Raw genomic sequence first — 14768 nt, forward strand, 5'->3', positions numbered from 1 at the left:
TTAATTTGCATATGAAATTTATTTGACAAATTCCTACTAGCGAAGTCCTATTCTTGAAACATCAAATCTTATTGACTTTGATGTTTTTGAACTTAATTACTTTTTCAACAGTTTTCGCTTGAGTTCCATTGTTGAGTATCAGGAAGCTGTTTCTGCAAAATAGTAGTCCGTATTTAATCCAGAAACATGTCTTTTACCAATTCAAAGAATCAATCTTCTTAAATGCATCACTCAAAAAATTTTGTTAACATTCAAGAAATTAATTTTCTTGACTCAAAAGGTTAAGGTTAATACATTTGTTTGATTTAATGAGCTTAATTCACTTCCATTATTGAGTGCGTCTTTGAATCAGTCAATTTCTACGGCTGGAAATTGTACATTGGATTTTGCGTGGGTGATTGTGCACGTTTCATCAAGATTTGTGCACTCGTCTGACGCTCTTCTTCCGTCTCGCCCGCCGCTGCGTCCATACGGCGAGCGGAGTTTTAGTTTAAAGTATCGTTGTTTGAAAGAAACTGAGGGAAGATCTCATCATAATGATAATACGGATTTGGATATCATGTACTTTGCAACGAAGCAGTTGGAAAATAGGGATAGAATAGAAAATCAGGGCTGGAACTGCGATCCCGTGGCCCTGAATAATTAGGCTGATGATGTCTTGAACTATGATAATAATTTGTTGGATATTGAGGGCTTAATTGTTGTCTCGCCTCATAATCAAGCGCGACTTTTAAGGCTGAGTCTAAACTCACAGGATTATGTGCTTCTACCAACCCCGAACTGCTATCAGGCAGGCCTCGTTTAAAGGCTTCGAGGGCAGTCATTTAATGGGGGTAATAGTTGTTCGACATTTGGATATGTGACTTCAAGGTCCGCTGAGGCTCCTAATTTTAGAAGGTTTCTCCGATCAAAATATTCACTCGCGTTTTCTTCACGATTCATCTTGATGGTTGAAATTTCGTGCAAATATCACACAAAAGTTTTATAAGGGGCAAAACGCTGTTTTAAGTGCATTATTAAATCAGTTATGGTTGTAAAATTTTTTCGATGAATGGAGTCTCTTGTTGCACCTTTTAATCGTGCTAAAACAGCATTAAGATATTGTTTCTCATAATTTGCTGGCACGGATGATTCCCCATTTAAAATATCTTGAATAAAGTCTCTTACGGGCATGTTTTTTTCATCATAACTGGTGATATTTACAACCCCTTGTTGAACGGCAAAACACTCTGCCATGGATGTCATCTTGGCCTCACTAAGTGTACGGTTGACATCGTCGCCGACTTGAGTTTCATTTGTATCATTAGGCATTTTGCTTTTGTTATTGATTGCTGCTTTTAATGGTAGAGTAATTGGAGTTTTCAAAAAAGGATTTGAGTTGCTGAATTAATACCATTTTGGCCATAGATCGCGTAATATTTGAAAGGTCAAACAATTAAATTTTCAATCCAAACCATTTGAGAAGGGTTTGAAAGTCTTGAAAAATAAGTATGTTAAAAAGTCGCGAAGGTTGTTGCATATAATATGAATTGTCGTTGTTTTAAACCCTTTACTTACAAAGAGTAAAAGCATGGAGTTGACAATTTTGAAAAACATAAATTTTAAGAATTTAATTGTTGTGTGTAGATTTTTGAATTTATAATCACATTTATTTAAATGAAATAAGGTTCGCTGCAGTTCAAGTGGATTACCTGACTACAACAATGCGTAGCTTACTAGTCGCGAGTTGCCTCGTTCTTTTAGTAGAAACAGACGGTAATGGTTAGACAGTCTCTCACTCAAGCGTGATATGCTTGCGAATGTTAAGTTAAATTTATCGCTATGCTTGCTCGAAAATTTTTCAAGTGATAATGGTGTAACCGGTTTTCCGTATATAAGTATCTCTAAGTTATTACTATATTTGATCGTTGAAGATATATTATCAATCATAAGTGATTAACGCGTTGCTAATATGTAGGTGAACGGTTTCATCGTAACGCGTACCTCACTTTAGCGATTGACTACCTTCGTTCGTTCAGTAGAAAAGGGCAGTAAATGCCAGACTAGTTACCCTTCGTTAAGGAACGAGCGAAAGTATACTGAATGTGTAGATGAATTTAAATTTAAATTTAACTTTTGTTCATTGCTAACATTAATTGAGCTTATACGAAATAAATCTGTTGTAATATTGCCATCCACTGGTGATAAATTCGTGAAAGAGATACTTTTACAATGTATTTCAACTCATTTATAGGGATTCTTTAAAATCTTGGTGAGAAAGGGCAATTACAGGATGTAGTTTCGAAGAAATTTGTTATTAAAAGCAGAAAATATAATTCTTGAGTTTTAGGGAAACACTGAATTTAAATTTAGACTAAAACATTGAATTTTAACGAAAAAAGTTTATTAATGGGATAGGTAAGGGAGGTTAAAGGGCTGATTAAGTCAGGTTGGTAAAGCCTGACTATTATTTAATGTGGTATCGTTGTCACTTGTCAATCCTACGGGTATTGCGTGTTATATAAAACTTAAAAATACGACAATTTTCACGAGTTACAGATACGTTTATTAGAATATAACGAGGCGTCCTAACGATAGGATGCCAACGCACGCGATCGACTAGACTTCTCGTTTATAATCTAAACGCGAGAAGTGGCAACCTTCATGTTTTGCTCGCCTGAGATAGAATTTTCATGATTTGATGAAGCGAGTGAGCACCTTTTAGTTTTGACCAACTTTTAGCCTCATATTGCTCAATTACGCGAGGAAGACTTTCTAGCGCTAACTTCTCGGTTAGCTTTTTATTGTGTTTATTTTTGGTTAAGTACCGTCAAGTCGTGTCGCGTGCTTTGGCATTCTACCGTTAGGGACGCCTCGATAAGAGTATAAAATTAGTTTACAGTGAAGTAATTATAAACACTTACGCTACCTTTCAGTCTTGAAAGGGCAAGAGAAGATCTGTAGTGTCGATGATATCCCCGATGATTTGTAGAATAGCGACGGAATTCTACCGGGTGTTATTAGTTGATGCACACCAAATATTTGGAAATCAAAGTATACGACAACCGAAAGGACTTAGTTTATTCTTAATACTTCGTACTATTTCACGATGGAAAATAACAGTTACGCGACTTTACACAATGCGGTTCTTTGTTAAGGAATATTTCACGTTTGTTGAATTGATCGCGACTTTATCCAAGTAGTTCGTACTTTTGAAGTTAAAATTTACAGTGTGACTGCCACAAACTAAAAGACAGCCACCAGCGGTTAGTCTAGGGTTTACATAGAAATACGCCTCTTGTAAAGTCACGTACAAATCCAGAAAACTCGACGAGACACGTACTGATAAAGTCTCGTCTCTATTTCGCTCTCGTTGACTATATTTTTAACATTCTTTATAATTTTAATTGTATTGCCCTTTCTTTTAGCTATATTGATTTCCTCATTTTTCGTGTGTGATTTCACTACTTTTCTCTTCCTCTTTTTCTAGACAATATCTTAATTCGTTTTGTAGTCTTAGATGGTATACAATTTGATTACCCTTCTTTATGTGGGTGTAATATATAACATTTTTAATAGAATAACTGACATATTGTAGGATTTTAAAAAGTGTTAATAATTTTACTCAATGCTTTCCTTCAACGTAATACTGACTCTTAATCCAAATATTCTAACAGGATAACTTTTTTCACATAAACCTTAACAAACTAAGTTATCAAATGAAAATAGTCAGAATTGGCAGCAGATCGTGGCCTGACCTCTTTATCATGAGTTTCGTTAGTTTTCATGGTTTTCATCAAAGCCACATCGTCACATGAAATATAATTATGAGAACTTCTGAGTCACGTGACACCAATTTAAATAAGTGATTTACCGCCTTCAATTTTTACTAATTTTTTTCTGTTAAACGACTCAACAGAAAAAAAATTATAACGCACCTTAGGTTAGGATTAAACTTATGAATTAAAACATTATTTTATTTAAAATCGTGAACCAACCCTATTTAAATGAATTGGAAAAAATTATTAAAAATTAAAAAAGAATTCCATTGATGTCCTTAAAACTGGATTGAATATAAAAGAATTGATGATAAAGGAGAAGAAAAATGCACTGAATTTAGTAGAATTGAGTGAATTTAGAAGAATTCCAGTAAACTAAAAAAAAAAATCAAGAGAATTCCAAATAATTTAAAAGAATTCAGGATCAGTTTCAGGAAAAATTTCAAATTTCTTGAAATCTTCAAAACCCTACGAAATTGTTTAAATCTCTTGAAAATGCCCTGGAATATTTGAAAATACCCTAAAATATTTGAGTCTTTGAAAGCCTTCAAACTACTGAAATAAATTTTAAAAATTTTGGGAATCTTTTAAAATTTCCTAAAATATTTCGAATCCTCTGATATCCTCTGAAAGCCCTTGAAACCGCCCCTCTGCAGAGGAGGACCTTTTATTTCCCAGCTACTCGTGGGAACCAAAATGGATCACGCAAACTTAATTCCAAAAGAAAAAGGAGAAAGGGAGTTGGTGGAGGGGGAAAGGGGCTGGGTCCTAATAGGTCTAACATAACCCTTTCATCCCAATCTGTCTATCCGGCAAGCCTTACTCAGGCGGCGGCTGTGCTCCCAGATCCTCCGGGAGCTGAGGGTGTGACGGTCCCTCTGAATGAGGCTATGGAAACGGGAGTGGCCAATCAGTACCCCAATAAGATGAAACGCATCAACGGTTCCCTGAAAAGGAGACTGAGGAGGCAAGCGCAGCGGGCTAGTGGAGAAGCTGCAGAACCTGGTACATCGGTGACCACAACGCCGATAACCAGCACTGAGGCTCAAAAGCGAGGATGGGGCTCAGAGGGCACCCCACCGGGGGAGGAAGGCTAAGCCTGTGAAGAGGCACAAGGCGGTCCAGCACCCGACGAACAGGGAGTCGTCGGGGGTTGGACTGACGGCCGCTCAGAGGACTGATCCCCTGACCGTGGTGGTGACTGATACGAGATACCCGAACTTGTTGCGCCCTACAGAGCAGTTCGATCTCTTCAGGGAGGCTACCTGGAGGGCGCTCGAAAGAGTATCCCTAGATCAATGGACAAAATTTCAAACCACTTTCTGCAGGGGGGGTCTTTGTATTTGTGGCAGCTGACTCAGTGGCTGAAGCTTGGCTACACAAGGCGTTGGTCGAGATAAGGCTTTGTGAAGGCGCTTCTCTTAAGGTGGGTAGAGTTGAGTTGCTCCAGAGGATGATTAAGGTTACGGCGTGGTTTCCAGGTAAACTGGTAGACCCGTCTGTGGTCCTCCGTCAATTAGAGAGATTCAAGCCGTCACTTAAGACAGCGTCCTGGCGGATCGTCAGGCACGATAGGCCTCAGGAAGAGGACACAGCTGGAGGAATTAAACATTTCCTAGTTGTGCGAAATCCTGAGTCACAGATGAGGGCACTTGCGATCCTCAACAACATGCCCTTCTACCTTTTTGGACAGGCACACATGTATCTCACTAATCCGGGAACCCTGGTAAGTTCGAGATACCATTAGGGGTCTAGGGAGGCTGGTTTTTGTTACAGGAACCCCAAGGCGGCTAATCTAAGGGCTTGCATACTGGCGAAGAGAGTCGACGTTGTTCCGATGCTTGAGATATATTCCAGATACCTGGTGGTGATAGTCACGGATCTTAAAGGAATAGGAAGGCTAGTCATGGGATCGGCTTACTTTCCATATGATAGCGATACCAATCCTCTAGTGGAGGTACGTACACTGGTGGAATACTGCAAGGTAATTGGTCTTCCTCTTCTATTGAGATGCGATGCTAAATCCCACCATACTTTGTGGTGCAGCCCGGACATCAACTCAAGAGGTAATGACCTATCGGAATACCTAATCATCACTGACTTAGATATTCTTAATACGGACAATACCCCGACGTTTCGCAATTCAATCAGGGAGGAAGTTATTGACATCACTCTCTGCACCGGTAGCTTTACAGATAACATCAAAAAGATGAATCTCAGATGAACCCACTCTCTCAGATCACTCACAGATAGAGTGCGCTTTGGAATCCGCCGTACCCATCGGCCGTAAATGGGTCAGGAATCCAAGAAGAACGGACTGGGGTCGGTTTTCCAAAGAACTAAGAAGTGCACTCTCAGGGGTGCCCTGGTCAATTAGAAACGTGGAGTCCCTGGAGATGGCGACCGAGATTTTCACAGTAGCCATCAAATCTACTTATGAAAGTAATTGTCGACCTTCAAAAGTCCGAAAGGCTGAAGAGATACTGGTGGAATGTGAAACTCGAAGATCTTCGCAGGGAAACCAGAGAGAGGTTCAGACGTGCCAATTCTGGCAAAACGAAGGAACTATGGACTTCATTTACATCGATGAGGGATGAGTATAGGAGTGCAATACGCAAGGCAAAGCATGAAAGCTGGACCATCTTTTGCACTGATGTCGAGAATGGTATAGAGGCGGCCAGGCTGGATAAGCTGCTTTCTCGAAATCCGGATGCTATTCTCGGGACTCTAAAATTGCCCAGCAGGGAATACTCAGAGTCTGACGGGTATACCTTGGCTCACCTGTTCAAAGCACATTTTTCGGGCTTCACATAGTTAGGAGAAGAGGGGACGACACCTCCGATGCAATAAAAGCCGCCTGCGGCTCAACTAGGCCCAAAAACGGCGGCTAGCTAACAAGATTGTTATCCCAGCCAGGGTCAGGTCGGCCCTGACGTTCTTTAGTCCTTACAAGTCTCCTGGTCCGGATGGCCCTGAGCACTGCAGTTGACCTAATTGAAGGACAACTAAAGCAGAAAGGTCTAGCGATTGGAACCTTCATGGACATCGAAGGAGCCTTTAACTACACATCTGGAGAGGTAGGTGATCAGGGCGGCCATGATCGCACGCGGTGTGCCTACTGCAGTCGTGGAATGGACCTGCCATATGTTGACCAATAGGAATCTAACTACGACTAAGGATAATACCACATTATGTGGAATCGTTGACTCGGGATGTCCGCAGGAAGGTGTTTTATCACCCTTGCTGTGGTGCCTGGTAGTGGATGAACTGCTTCGTCTACTCAAGACTGTAAGAAGACTGGACTATCAGTCAATCCGAGTAAGACGTATGCAGTTATATTCGCCAGAAGGTACAAGTGTGGAACCACGAGTACATTGAAAATGGCTGGACAAAAACTGGAAATCAAAGGGCAAGACAAACTTCTAGGAGTCATTCTGGATAAGAAGCTTTCATGGAACGAGCACCTGGAAAACAAGTGCAAGAAGCTATTAGCGACTCTTTGGCTCTGTAGAAGAGCCATAGGGAAAAGCTAGGGCTTGAAACCGGAGACACTTATGTGGATCTACACAGCGATCCTGCGACCCGTACTAACCTATCCGGCCGTCGTCTGGTGAAGCAGGGGCGAACTATCTACTGTGAAGTCCCGAACGGAAAGGATCAGGAGACTGATTCTGAGAGGTATCAATTGTATGGTTGACGATAGCAGTATCTCAACAGTTACGCGGATACCAATCGACATCGCGAGGAGGCCGACACTGAGCAGCTCAGGGACAAAATGTTCACTCGTTCTCCCTTTTCGACAAGAAGTACCGAGTTAGCCTATCTACGAAAGGGAAATGGGCTAACGGTGAGGGACACCTATCCAGTGATGGAGACGGCTGGTTTACAGGTGGCTCCAGGAACAAGGAGAAGGCTGGAGAATAAAACAAACATTCGCATCTGCTCAGACAGTAGGGCTGCTATCATGGCCCTGAATGGAACAACGAGCACGTCGCTACTAGTATGGGAGTGCTTTGAAGCACTGAATAAGCTAGCGACAGAAAACCGAGTTACTTCGTTCTTGATCCCTGGACACAGTGGCATCAGGGGCAATGAAAGTCCCCTCTGCCGTCTGTGCGGAAAGGATAATGAGACTTCTACTCACATTCTCTGTCACTGCCCTGCAATTTCGGGGAAACGTGTAACACTCACAGGTAGTTACTGCATCAATGAGTCTTGAATAGCAGCCAACAGCATGACTGCGGTCCTCTCCTTATGGAGAGGGCTTTGGGGCCACGCATATATGTAAGCCGTTGTAAGGAATGGAAGGCATATAAACCCTTAGGGGACACATTGTGAATAAAGACGACTCAAATAGGGTACCCATAGGGACAAAATCTTGAAAATATGGCACTTTAGGGACATTAACTGAAAATATGGTACATTAAGGAATATAGGGACAGGTCTGTGAGGCCTGGTATATATAAAAATTGTCTTACAAAAGGATTGAACTTTGATGTGTGTGCTATCAATACAACCAAAAGCTCTGGGAAATCGAGCGATAGTATAAAATTACAATTGTTCTTCTCGTATCTATTCTAAAGTAGAAAGGCACTTGAAGACTTGAAGCCGAAGTCTAGCTATTGCTGCTGATACCCTGTGCGTAATTCTGTGTGCACATAACAGCAATTAAAATTAGATTATCCAAATAATGTTTCATGATTTTAACAAACCATTCTTTCAATTATTAAATATAAAATACCTTTCTGTTCCGAAATCTCGTTTGAAAGTGAATGTCGTCGAAATTATCAAAAAAATTCACTCTTTCTTTGAAAATTCGCAGTCGTCTGCAGATAAATTCAAAAATGTCTTCTTCGACTTCGTCATCAGACGACCTCAGAACTTTTTCCAACAATTCTTTATTTCACAACGGCACTGCAGTTTTTTGGGTAAAAGACGATCCAATCGCTCTAATCGACCAATCTTAACTAAGTCTACTTGCAAATTAAAAGTGTAATTTTTGACTACGCCTGAATCACCTTACATTTTACGTTTAAAGGTTTCATAAAAAAATCTGCATTTAATAATGTCCAGACTGTTATGTTAAACATTTGGGGGTTCATCCGGGATCTAAGGTGAATTGAGAATGCAAACAAAACACAACAAAAAAACAGTGAAAAATCAAGAATTTCCCTGAATGTGTATAAAATTGAACATGGTGTCGTGTTGGTTGAATTCAAATCTCAGAGCTCAGACTTCTTAATTTACCTCAAACTCTGAACATTGTCCAAATCCGTACTTTACGTACTTCTGAACTGTGCGGCATGAACATTTTGAAAATTGTTCTGCAGTTTTTTGTCCAAAAGAGGACACTATAACGTGTGGGATTTCAACTTATGTGCAGGTATTGATACGTTCTTGTGTAGATGAGTCACACCTCTACGGGTTACATAACTAACATACACTCATATGTGAGGAAGTTTGCTTACACAGTCGAGTACACATTTTCGAGAAGATACTACGAGAAGTCTCTCTTTTGGAATTATCGATCGGCCAAATGTTATTTTGGGTCTCTCAACGAAAAAAGCCTGTCTTGTTTAAAGCATCTTTCTAAGTGAGTCTTTCTTCTCATGTAATTTATTTACATTTTTAAACTATAAACTTGTATTGTTACTCTTTATTCGAGCCATTTGTCATGGTCAAAGAACGAATGTCAGAATGTCGCGAATAAGATACAAAAATTCATAATCTCGCCAGTTCCGAAGATAAATTGTCTCTAGAGTATTTGGTGAAAAATGAATTTCTAAAAATAGATGATGCCTTTTTAGACCAATATGAACGCCTCAAATCATTCAGAACATAATTCTGCTGTTTCTAGAGATCATAGTAATCAACATAAGGTTAATATTCCCAAATTACCGAAAATTAACATTCCTTCATTTTTGGGCTATTTCACTGCTGAGAAAACTTTCTAGATTTATTCGAGGCACATATAGTGCATAACGATTCCCCGTCTAGCGTTGTACGATTTCAATATTTAAAAACATCATTAACAGGAGAGGCAGAAAATTTGATGAAACATGTTAAAATTACCGAAGCTAATTTTCAAACCACTTAGGAAAATATTAAAAGGCGTTATGAAAATAAAAGGTCTTTGATTGTTGCTCATTTGAATAAAATCACAAATATAGCAAATGTTAATAATAATTCTGTAAGTGACTTGAAATTACTTCGCGATACTACCAATGACGCACTTGCTGCTTTAAAGAATTTAAACCACCCTAGCGATCAATGGGACGATCTTAATCTTTTCTGGACGACGCGGTCTCTTAATGTAGCGTCCTTAAAAGAATGGGAGACGCAGCTGAGGCCGAGTACAGATTACTCATCCTATGAAACTATGGTTGAAATTTTGCGACACAAGAATTAGAACCTTACAAGATATTCAACTTGCGAAAACTGGAATAATGGATAAAGATAAAACTTAACAAATCGCAATCGGTTAAAAGTCATACTGCCTCTTCAAACTCTAAATGAATTTTCTGCGAAGAAAATCACTCTCTTTTTAAGTGTAAAGATTTTCGAGCTTTAACTGTTGATAAAATAAAAGAGCTTGCACTTCAAAAACATGCTAAATGTCGTCGCAAGCACAACACTCATTTACATAACGAAAATAAGGATCGATTTGGAAAATCAGCAGCCTTTGATCCATCGATCAGTTCTACGGGTTTTTCTTTAGTCAATTCTTCATTGGCGTCTAGCTCGCAAACCAATAATAATTCAAATAATCAGGTCAATTCCGAACCTATATTGAAAGTAAGGGGGGCTCGTCAGTCGCAATCAATAATAAAGTAGTAAGTGGTAAATAATTACGCTCACTTAACGTGTTTTACCTTACTAGCTACCGCAATTATTGAATTAGCCACGGATAATGGTAGATCGAGAAAATTCAGTGTAATGTTGGATCGGGGCTCAGAGTGCAGCTTCTTATCTGAAAAGGTACTTAAAACATTAAGACCATCTAATAAAAAATGTAATACTCATTTTCACGGTGTAGAAGGAGAAATCCTTTTTCTTTACAGGCTCTCGTTTTACAAAATCTTAGTTCTTTTCCCCACCGCAATTTCCAAGAAAATTTAATCTTTAAGTAGACTTCGACAAAAGCCCTCTTCAGAGGCTAAAGTCGTCCACCATACCTTGAAGGAGAAACCTCTACAGTCTGTTCTGGATGATGGATTTGAGTCTTGGCCAAGATTAGTTAAGAGTTACGGCTTATTGCCTACGATTTATTAAAGTCTGAAGTAAGAAAATGGGAGAGGTTCCTGATTCTCAAGGATAATCTCAAATTCCTTTTCTTTCATCGGTAGTAATTATTGAAGTCCGTAAGTGGTGGATTTTACAGGTACACAATACTGTTTTGAGGCTGCGCTCGAGCTCTTCGACTTTCCACGACTAGTAAAACATCGCAAGTCCATTTTCTAATATAAATTGTTTAAAAAATAAATTTTTTATTGCAAAATATGAAATCTTAATTATCCAAAATTTTATTCGATATAAAAATTTCGTTGGACAAGAAATTTTTCCCGATTTTCTCAGTTCGAGTGAGATTGGACTTATATATCTTTTATAGTTTATGCGGCAGTGTTGTCGTGAGCGAGGAATCCCGAGGAGCAAGACCTGCTATCTCTGTATTTCTCGTTTCATTTTGCCTCGCCTAATTCTTTCTGGTCTCGTGGTGTCCTTCCTCGTTTCTCGCGTTAGTTTTTTCGAGGAATGCAAAAGATGTGCGCTTGCATAGAGGATAGCTCGCGGGAGCGTTCTTTCGCCACTCTGACGCGCTAATGATAAATAGCTTTCTTTATTGAATAGTTAAAGGTCGAAATATGATTTCATATTATACTTATCTGTCCATCACTGATTAATTTGATATAAAACATGAATATGTTTTTATTTTTTCAAAGATTTAACTTCACTGTATTAGTATGTCATTTTGATTCAATGAAATATTTTTTTTATCAATTATAAGAATATAATTATGGAACAGAAAGCTAAAAAGATAGGTCTATTGTGAAGCTACTTGAAGTTAATAAAACTCATATAAAATCATACGATGAGATCAAAATTGGGTTTATAATTCAGTCCTTCGAAATTCATGTATCTAAATTTTATATCCATGTATGAAGATAAAAAATGTTATAAGCCGCAAACGCCTTAGCTCAGAACAAAAGACCCTTCGTTACAGATCATTTTGTTCTCGAAACGTATAGAAATGACAAGAGACATTTTTATTAATATACCACTAGAATTTTTGAATGATATATTTTCGGATAATTTGTTTCATCCTGATACATTTTATATGGAACAAGACACTTGTTGACTTATAAACACGTTTAGAACATAAGTATGTGTACATTGGAAAGAAAATATGCAGCTGAAATATTTAAAGTATGTCAAATCTATGTTAGATCTTGAAATTTGTGTGAAATAAAACGCGCAGGGCTACCGACAATGGGTCGGCCAAAAATGCCGACAACTCTAGAGCTAGGGGAGCCAATCAAAATCGATTCAATGCGATGGATCGGTGGAATCTCGGGACCTTTAGGTGGACGGAGCGACTAAATCACGACTTGCTGGAGTGCTACGATGCGAGTGTGGCCCCTGAGCGGGATTACATGCCACGACTGCATGCTCTGTGTTGTGTGAAACACCTAGAGCGATGACTTTTTTCGCATCAACGTCTGCGAAACCACGCCGAACTACTCCAAAAAAGGGGGCTATGTAAGCGGAGCGCCTACTCTACCACAGCCGGAACAAGCCGGCAAGAGAGGAAGAGAGGCGACACTAAGACTAACCGCGCGGCAAGCATTCGAACTAGCTTCGTGGATATTTTCTCGAAGAATCGGACCTTTGGTCTATCAATTGTTGTGTGTATAATGCAGCGAGAGCTTTAGCCGAAGAAAGAGGGCTTAATCTGAGAAGTGAGATTTTTCAAGGCTAGCGGTCTAAGTCGAGCCGATAGACACGACTTTTAGGAGAAAGGGAAGATCACTAAATCTGCCTCTCCACTCAGGTCTACAAATCTCACGTATATAGCATCGTAAATTCGGCTCACAGGCGGGGTATAAATGTGATGCCGAGATGTAGTGGTGAGTGGTGGGAGGTGTCTCACGGGAACTCAAGCACTCAAGCGAAAGCCCGAATTCTCGGATACCTAACAACTCAATTATTAGCAATAATAACGCTTGGAAAATGTTTTCGATTTTTTCACTAAATAGAGCAACTCAAAAACTTTCGAAAGGTGTAAAAAACTTAGATTTTTTTAGAGTAAACCCCTTTTCTTTGACACACACACACACACACAGACAGAGAAAGAGTGAGAGGGGGGGGGGGTAACAGTAAGTTGCAAATGTGCGTGAACCCCGAAAAGTAGTATCTTCTACCGCGAAAGATAAATTAAGTTTGCAAAAAAATCTATTATTTTATTGAAATATGTTCCAGATAAAATATTGGCTCACCGAAATTTGGTACATGAAAAAATCGAAATGTAGGTAAGATTCTTCAAAATTTGATAAACGTATACATTTTTAAATAAAAGAATTAACTGATCACTTGTTTTTTATTTAAATGCTCCAAGCTAGGTGAAGTTAACACGCTAGGTGATACTGCTTTTTCCAAGTCGCACGCACGCTTGCAACAAACTGTCTACCTACATGTAATTTCAATGTCCTATTCAATACTCCTGGGTCACCCAGTGTATGTATATGCGCGACCGATTTCATTCTCTCGTTGAACAGAGTATAATAATAGTTATATCTAGCAACTTCAATCTATTGTGTTTTTCTCTTTCTATTCTAAATTGTACAATTTTTGTAGAGGTTATTAAAAGCCAGGAGCAGTTCGTCTATCTTTTCTTCAGGAATGCGGGTAAGGATGTTTATAACACATATGTTAAGAAAAATTCGATTAACTTGAGAAATAGATAATACGGTAACTCCAATAGTCTCGTATTTTGTGCCAGTTGAGCTTTATATTTTTTAGGACTAGGTCTTTAGGAATTTTCGTAACGACTTTACGTCCAACTAGACTAACCTGAAATCATCCAGAATGCGAATTTTCTTAATTTTGTTTATTAGGTCGCAACTGTTTTGATGTTTGCCTCAGTTTCACCTATTATAATTTTAATTGAAGCACTAACGAATTTTTAGAGATTAATTTACTGCAGATCCACAGAAGAAAGTTACAGGTCTCATAGGAACATCAGTTTTATTCACTGTTAATGAGATTATTAGTTACTTTACTGATCAAACATTTAAGCTTGTATGTTATATTGTGTTGTGGGGCCTGCATTTAGTTTCTTAGAAACTTGGTGGTCAGACAAGAGAGTTTTGCATTTGTCGAAATAAGAAGTTCGACGTTGTTGGACTAATTGAGATGATAGATGAGTTCAGTGCATTTATTACTTGAAATGAAATTTTTGTCTACAGTATTAGTTACAGTGTTTTCAGCGATTTAACTTTTATTCATTGGTTTAACGCAAAATGTATTACCAAGCCTTAGGAATGAAACTCTATCTCTGTATCAAAATTTGTCAAGTGGGCCACTTTTTTTATGGGTTGTGATTTTTCTTCGGGAATGCGTGATAAGTTAGTTTTACATAAATAAAATGGCCCTAAAACATTTTTGCAAAATTTTCATTTTTTGAGTCATTGTTTTAAACTTGTTTAGCATTGTTGTCGCAATTAATTTTTTTCCCCCGATCGGTATAAATCGCCATAATTTTTTGCATGTTTCGTTAAATATGTTAATTCTATAAAATGAAAATCAATTTACCATTGTTGCATAAATATTGATGAAATTAGCAACAATTTTTATAAACAAATAGAATTCGTCCTAACTTCTCAATTGATTTCAATGCTTTAGTTGACTAATTACGATACGAGGGTAGTTCAATAAGTCCTTAGAATGACCAACATATGGCGCGCGAATCGCTCCAAATCATCTGTTTTCAGTCAGCACCACTCCCGACTAGAT

The sequence above is a fragment of the Belonocnema kinseyi genome, chromosome 4 (genome assembly GCF_010883055.1).
Source record: "Belonocnema kinseyi isolate 2016_QV_RU_SX_M_011 chromosome 4, B_treatae_v1, whole genome shotgun sequence".
Classification (NCBI taxonomy): domain Eukaryota; kingdom Metazoa; phylum Arthropoda; class Insecta; order Hymenoptera; family Cynipidae; genus Belonocnema; species Belonocnema kinseyi.